Here is an 8,493-nt window from a genome sequence, read left to right as displayed (position 1 = left end):
ATATGCATTCATATGCATATGGTGTGATGTGCTTAGTCGCTCAGTCATATCTGACTTTTTGCAACCCCACTGACTATAGCCTGCCAGTCTCCTCTGTCCATGAAGTTCTCCAGACCAGAATTCTGGATTGGGTTTCCATGCCCTCCTCCAGGGGATCTTTCCAACCCTGGGACTGGACGTAGATCCCATGCATTGCAGGAGAATTCTTTACCATCTGAGCCATCAGGGTAGCCCTTATATGCATATAAATTATACAAAATGGCACGTGTTTTACCTAAGAGGATGTCATACAAAATAAAGAAAGAAAGTGAAGTCATTCAGTCGTGTCCGACTCTGCAACCCCATGGACTATAGCCTACCGTGCTCCTCCATCCATGGGATTCTCCAGGCAAGAATACTGGAGTAGGTTGCCATTTCCTTCTCCAACACAAAATAAAGAACAAGCTTTACATTATATAATTTATCAATCAAAATGTATTTGTTGATGTTATGTAGTACATGCAAGCGTGCTAAGTTGCTTCAGTCACTCTCAATTCTGCAATCCTATGGACTGTAACCCACCAATCTTCTCTGTCCATGGGATTCTCCAGGCAAAAATACTGGAGTGGGTTGCCATGCCCTCCTCCAGGGAATATTGCCAACCTAGGGATCGAACCCTTGTATCCTGCAACGCCTTCACCACAGGCAGATTCTTTACCACTGAGCGATCAGGGAAGCCAGTTATTACATATATATGTATATGTTCACAAATTTTGTGTATGTGCTTTGTTACAAAATACAATTTTAGACTATTAATTTGATGGTAACATAGTAGTCTGCTGTTTCATGAGTTGCTTGTCTATCTCACTATTTTTTTTTCATGTTTGATATATTTATTCAGAGGGTGTTTCAACTACAAAATAAAGCATTTTTAGCATTATGAAATCCAAAGTTTTAAAATCTTATTTCCTTGCAATTCTGTTTATTACAACTTCATAATCCTGAAGAGATTCTCTTATCTGCAGTTTTTCATGCATTCAGGTATTTTGCATGATGTCTGATGTGATCAGCAATAAAGATTGCAATAAAGTAGTAGCTATGATCATAACCCTCTGGTAATCTGAAAACAACAGGGATTTTCTTTTCTGTACAGGAAGCTATGACGTTATCAGGAAGTAACTGTCCATCTGAAAGGAACTCGTCATCTTTCCCTTGATCAATTAGTATATCCAGCTGAGAACCTGGATAGGATTTCACAAGACAGGTAGCATCATAAGCTTCCCATTTACTTTGATCTATTCCCAAATATCCGGTAAATGCTTTTTTGCCCCAACAGAGCACTGGGTTGCAAAGTGGAGCAAATGCTGACACATATTTGTATTTTCTAGGATTCTTCAAAGCACAAATCAGAGCTCCATGGCCTCCCATAGAGTGGCCAAACACAGACATCCTTTGGGGGTCCGCTGGAAAATTGTCATTTATGAGTTGGGGAAGCTCCTTCGATACATAAGCATACATTCTATAGTTAGTTTTCCAAAGATCTTCAGTAGCATTGACATAAAACCCAGCACCAGTGCCAACATCCCAGCTGTCCTCTTCTCCTTTAATACTGCAGCCACGAGGGCTGGTATCTGGAGCAATGACAACAAGGCCGTATTCTGAAGTAGCTTGATGATAACCAGATTTTGATATAAAATTTTGTTCTATGCAAGTTAAACCAGACAGCCAATATAGCACAAGGCATTTTCCAGTTTCTGCCTTTGGTGGTAAATAGACAGCAAATTTCATTTTGCACTTCAGTTCAACACTGTGATGTTCAAAAACTTTCTGCAGTCCTCCAAAGCACTTGCTGCTGGAAAACTGTTTCAATGTCATTCTTCTTCTGTCCAATTACTACTTGCTTTTTGGTCTGTACCAAAGGGTAGATGATCCTTCGGTAGCGGCGGGAAGAGCAGCTGCCTATCTCACTGTTTTAAAATGTTTAGTTATTTCACCAGTATGAAATCAGGATAAATTGTAAAATTAGAATAATTTTGGACAAATAAGATCATTAAAACTTTCACATGAAGTGGCAAATTGCTTTAGAGAATGTTGCATCTTTTTTTGTCTCCATCAATAATTTTCTCCTTAGAAATTCTTCAACATTCCAAAACCTAATAAGAATTAGATACAATTGATTATGTTATTTATATGGCCTCATTTCTATATTAGATTTTAATTACTTTGAAGTTAATTTGATACGTTAACAGAGTGAGACTATTAGACTATTTCTCCAATTAATTCAAAATGATTAATTGCTCAACACAGTTATAACATATTCTATTTCTTTAGCTGGCACATTTATTAAGCAATCATTTACCCGTATTCTAGAATTTGTTCATTATATTTTTTTTTTCACAAGAACATTTCTATTTCAGCACTTGTTCATTTAGATTACTGAAGAATTCTAATACATTTTCAAATATACTTCTTTGGAAATTATTTTATGTTTGTAGTTATCTTATACCTCATATACGCTGACTCAATGCTCCTATTATTAATATCTTTCATTAAAATTATTATAATAAATTTTTAAATTATTTATAACACAGAATTCTTGTTGTTCTTTGTTTTCTTCTTGAAAACTTTGTTTATTTATTTAAATAAACAATGGCAATAATTTTTATTAACAATTTTATTGTTAATAAATCACTTGGAACTTAGATATCAAATCTACAATGACTGAAATCTGGATAAGATACTTTAGACAAATCTAAAAATTTAGTATCAATATACTCAATTTTTTAATTGATTTCAGGAAGATTTTTTTCTATATATTCTTTATATTTCTTGATAAAGATTTTACCCCTTATTTTCTCAGTGAAAATATTATTAATTTGATTTGTTCATTAATAATTTTAATTGGCCATTTTAATAACATTGATTCTTCCAAACCATGAACACAGTATATCTGTCCATTTGTTTGTGTCATCTTCAATTTCACTCACCATGTCTTATAGTTTTCTGAATATAGGCCTTTTACCTCTCTGTTTAGATTTATTCTTTGGTATTTTTAAAATTTTTGGTACAATTGTAAAAGAGATTGCTTTCTTAATTTATCTTTCTGATAGTTTGTTGTTAGTACATAGAAACATTGTACCCTTTGACTTTACTGAATTCATTCATAAATTCTATTGTGATTTCAGTGATTTCTCTAGAACTTTCTATAAACATCATCGCCATCTACAAATAGTGTCAATTTTACTTCTTCCCTCCCAATTTTCATTTATTTACTTTTTTTTTTTATTTTCTCTTGTAGCTGAATTCTACTATAATATCATTATTGTCTGAAAATATGCTTAATTTCAATTTTATCAAATTTATGGGTATTTGTTTTGTGTTCTTGCATCTGTTCTCCCATGGATAATTTTCCATGTACTTAAAAACTGAATTCTGCTGATTTTGGTTGGAATGGATACACACACACACACACACAGTATATCTAGTCTAGTCTAACGTGTCCTTTAAGGCCAATATTTTCATACTGATTTTTTATATGGATTATCTATATGAATAGGTTTCCTTTGTAGCTCAGTTGGGAAAGCATCTGCCTGCAATGCAGGAGACCTGGGTTCAATTCCTGGGTCAGGAAGATCCCCTGGAGAAGGAAAAGGCAAGCCACTTCAGTATTCTTGTCTGGAAAATCTCCTGGACAGAGGAACCTGGTGAGCTACAGTTCATGGGGTCACAACAGTCCATGGGGTCACAAGAGCCAGACACGACTTAGTTACTAAACCACCACATGGATGATCCATTCCTTGACATAAGTGATATGGCGAAGCCTCCTTCTATTGTTGTGTCACTGTCAATTTCTCCATTTACATGTGTTAATGACCACTTTCTGTATTTAGGTGCTCCTATGTTGAGTGCATATATATTGCATGTATCTTCTTGTTGGATCAATCAGTTTATTATTATATAATATTCCTTGTCTCTTGTTAGAGCTTTGTTTTAAAATCTACTTTGTCTGATATAAGTATTGCTACTCCCACATTTTTTCCTTTTTCCATTTGTATTAAATATATTTTTTCCATCACTTCACTTCAGTGTGTGTGTCTTTAGATCTGAATTTCATCTCTTGCAAGGAGCAAATATATGGGTCTTGTTTTTAACCATTCAGTCACTATATTTTTGATTGGGGCACTGAGACTGTTTTAATTTAAAGTAATTATTGCTAATATTGTTACTTAATTAATCACTTTCTGGTTATTCTTATTTTTATTTTTTTTCCTTCTTTTCCTCTGTTTTTTTGTGATTTGATGACTATCTGTAGAGTTTATTTAAATCACTTTTTTTGTATGTGTATATGTACGTGTTTTTTATAGGTTTTTAGTTTGTGTTACTATGTTGTTCACAAAAACATACACATGTTCACATATATTTATATGTACAGCATATTTACAAAAATATATATGCTAAAATATAATAATATATATGTTACAAAAATATATATGTGTGAAGCAAGGTCCAATGCTGTAAAGAGCAATACTGCATAGGAACCTGGAATGTCAGGTCCATGAATCAAGGCAAATTGGAAGTGGTCAAACAGGAGATGGCAAGAATGAATGTCAACATTCTAGGAATCAGCAAACTAAAATGGACTGGAATGGGTGAATTTAACTCAGATGACCATTTTATCTACTACTGTGGGCAGGAATCCCTCAGAAGAAATGGAGTAGCCATCATGGTCAACAGAAGAGTCCGAAATGCAGTACTTGGATGCAATCTCAAAAATGACAGAATGATCTCTGTTCATTTCCAAGGCAAACCATTCAATATCACAGTAATCCAAGTCTATGTCCCAACCAGTAATGCTAAAGAAGCTGAAGTTGAACGGTTCTATGAAGACCTACAAGATCTTTTAGAACTAACACCCAAAAAAGATGTCCTTTTCATTATAGGGGACTGGAATGCAAATGTAGGAAGTCAAGAAACACCTGGAGTAACAGGCAAATTTGACCTTGGAATAAAAATGAACAGGGCAAAGACTAATAAAGTTTTGCCAAGATAATGCACTGGTCATAGTAAACACCCTCTTTCAACAACAAAAGAGAAGACTCTACACATGGACATCACCAGATGGTCAACACCGAAATCAGATTGATTATATTCTTTGCAGCCATAGATGGAGAAGCTCTATACAGTCAACAAAAACAAGACCAGAAGCTGACTGTGGCTCAGATCATGAACTCCTTATTACCAAATTCAAACTTAAGTTGAAGAAAGGAGGGAAAACCGCTAGGCCATTCAGGTATGACCTAAATCAAATCCTTTATGATTCTACAGTGGAAGTGAGAAATAGATTTAAGGGCCTAGATCTGATAGATAGAGTGTCTGATGAACTATGGATTGAGGTTCGTGACATTGCACAGGAGACAGGGATCAAGACTATCCCCATGGAAAAAAAATGCAAAAAAGAAAAATGGCTGTCTGGGGAAGCCTTACAAATAGCTGTGAAAAGAAGAGAAGCAAAAAGCCAAGGAGAAAAGGAAAGATATAAGCATCTGAATGCAGAGTTCCAAAGAATAGTAAGAAGAGAAAAGAAAGCCTTCTTCAGCAATCAATGCAAAGAAATAGACGAAAAGAACAGAATGGGAAAGACTAGAGATCTCTTCAAGAAAATTAGAGATATCAAGGGAATATTTCATGCAAATATGGGCTTGATAAAGGACAGAAATGGTCTGGACCTAACAGAAGCAGAAGATATTAAGAAGAGGTGGCAAGAATACACAGAAGAACTGTACAAAAAAGATCTTCATGACCCAGATAATCACAATGGTGTGGTCTCTCATCTAGAACCAGACATCCTGGAATGTAAAGTCAAGTGGGCCTTAGAAAGCATCACTACGAACAAAGCTGGCGGAGGTGATGGAATTCCAGTTGAGCTATTTCAAATCCTGAAAGATGATGCTGTGAAAGTGCTGCACTCAATATGCCAGCAAATTTTGAAAACTGAGCAGTGGCCACAGGACTGGAAAAGGCCAGTTTTTATTCCAATTCCAAAAAAAGGCAATGCCAAAGAATGCTCAAACTACCGCAAAATTGCACTCATCTCACATGCTAGTAAAGTAATGCTCAAAATTCCGCAAGCCAGGCTTCAGCAGTACAGGAACCATGAACTTCCTGATGTTCAAGCTGGTTTTAGGAAAGGCAAAGGAACCAGAGATCAAATTGCCAACATCCGCTGTATCATGGAAAAAGCAAGAGAGTTCCAGAAAAACATCTATTTCTGCTTTATTGACTATGCCAAAACCTTTGACTGTGTGGATCACAATTAACTGTGGAAAATTCTGAAAGAGATGGGAATACCAGACCACCTGACCTGCCTCTTGAGAAATCTGTAGGCAGGTCAGGAAGCAACAGTTAGAACTGGACATGGAACAACAGACTGGTTCCAAATAGGAAAAGGAGTACGTCAAGGCTGTATATTGTCACCCTGCTTGCTTTTTTAACTTCTATGCAGAGTACATCATGAGAAACGCTGGACTGGAAGAAACACACCTGGACTCAAGATTGCCGGGAGAAATATCAATAACCTCAGATATGCAGATGACACCACCCTTATGGCAAAAAGTGAACAGGAACTCAAAAGCCTCTTGATGAAAGTAAAAGAGAAGAGTGAAAAAGTTGGCTTAAAGCTCAGCATTCAGAAAACAAAGATCATGGCATCCAGTCCCATCACTCCATGGGAAATAGATGGAGAAACAGTGTCAGACTTTATTTTTGGGGGGATCCAAAATCACTGCAGATGGTGACTGCAGCCATGAAATTAAAAGATGCTTACTCCTTGGAAGAAAAGTTATGACCAACCTAGATAGCATATTCAAAAGCAGAGACATTACTTTGCTGACTAAGGTCTGTCTAGTCAGGCTATGGTTTTTCCAGTAGTCATGTATGGATGTAATAGTTGGACTGTGAAGAAAGCTGAGCACTGAAGAATTGATGCTTTTGAACTGTGGTGTTGGAGAAGACTCTTGAGAGTCCCTTGGACTGCAAGGAGATCCAACCAGTCCATTCTGAAGGAGATCAGCCCTGGGTGTTCTTTGGAAGGAATGATGCTAAAGCTGAAACTTCAGTACTTTGGCCACCTCATGGGAACAGTTGGCTGATTGGAAAAGACTTTGATGCTGGGAGGGATTGGGGGCAGGAGGAGAAGGGGACGACAGAGGATGAGATGGCTGGATGGCATCACTGACTCGATGGATGCAAGTCTGAGTGAACTCTGGGAGTTGGTGATGGACAGGGAGGCCTGGCGTGCTGCAATTCATGGGGTCTCAAAGAGTCAGACATGACTGAGTGGCTGAATGGAACTGAACTGTGTGCTAATCACTCAGTCATTTCTGGCTCTTTGTGATGCCATGGACTACAGCCCACCAGGCTCCTCTAGCCATAGAATTCTCCAGGCAAAATACTGGAGTGCGTAGCCATTCTCCAGGGGATCTTCCCAACCAGGGATCAACACCACAGTTCAAAAGCATCAATTCTTTGGCACTTAGCTTTCTTTATAGTCCTACTCTCACATCCATACACAACTACTGGAAAAACCATAGCTTTGACTAGACGGACCTTTGTTGGAAAAATAATGTCTCTGCTTTTTAATATGCTGTCTAGGTTGGTCATAATTGTTCTTGGAGCAAGCATCTTTTAATTTCTTGGCTGCAAGTCACAATCTGAAGTGATTTTTGAGCCCCTCCAAAAACAAACAAATAAATAAATAAATAAAGTCTGTCATGGTCTTCATTGTTTCTTCATTGATTTGCCGTGAAGTGGTGGGACCAGATGCCATGATCTTAGTTTTCTGAATGTTGAGTTTTAAGCCAACTTTTTCACTCTCCTCTTTCACTTTCATAGCAAGCACCCTATTCCAACAACACAAGAGAAGACTCTACACATGGACATCACCAGATAGTCAATATCGTAATCAGATTGATTATATGATGAAAGCTGAGTACCAAAGAATTGATGCTTTTGAACTGTGGTATTGGAGAAAACTCTTGAGAATCCCTTGGACTGCAAGGAGATCCAACCATTCCTTCCTGAAGGAGATCAGCCCTGGGATATCTTTGGAGGGAATGATGCTGAAGCTGAAACTCAAGTAATTTGGCTACCTCACACGAACAGTTGACTCATTGGAAAAGACTCTGAAGCTGGGTGGGATTGGGGGCAGGAGGAAAAGGGTCCAACAGAGGATGAGATGGCTGGATGGCATCACTGACTCGATGGACGTGAGTTTGCGTGAACTCCGGGAGTTGGTGATGGATAGGGAGGCCTGACGTGCTGCAATTCATGGGGTCGCAAAGAGTTGGACTTGACTGAGCAACTGAACTGAACTGATTATATATATATATATATATATATATATATATATATATATATATATATATATATATATATATATATATAAGCCAAAGATGGAGAAACTCTCTACAGTCAGCAAAAACAAGACCGGGAGGTGACTGTGGCTCAGACTATGAA

The 8,493-nt window shown here is 37.3% G+C and overlaps 1 pseudogene across 1 annotated transcript; it reads right to left on the bottom strand.

Annotated features, from left to right (window-relative positions):
- On the bottom strand, positions 863 to 1,916 carry LOC102187988 (annotated as a pseudogene). The gene has a single exon (XR_001296974.2). The product of XR_001296974.2 is annotated as an S-formylglutathione hydrolase pseudogene (transcript).

The sequence above is a fragment of the Capra hircus genome, chromosome 20 (genome assembly GCF_001704415.2).
Source record: "Capra hircus breed San Clemente chromosome 20, ASM170441v1, whole genome shotgun sequence".
Taxonomy (NCBI): Eukaryota; Metazoa; Chordata; class Mammalia; order Artiodactyla; family Bovidae; genus Capra; species Capra hircus.
Note: the sequence above shows the minus strand (reverse complement) of the source record. Positions and strands in the feature narration are given on the sequence as shown.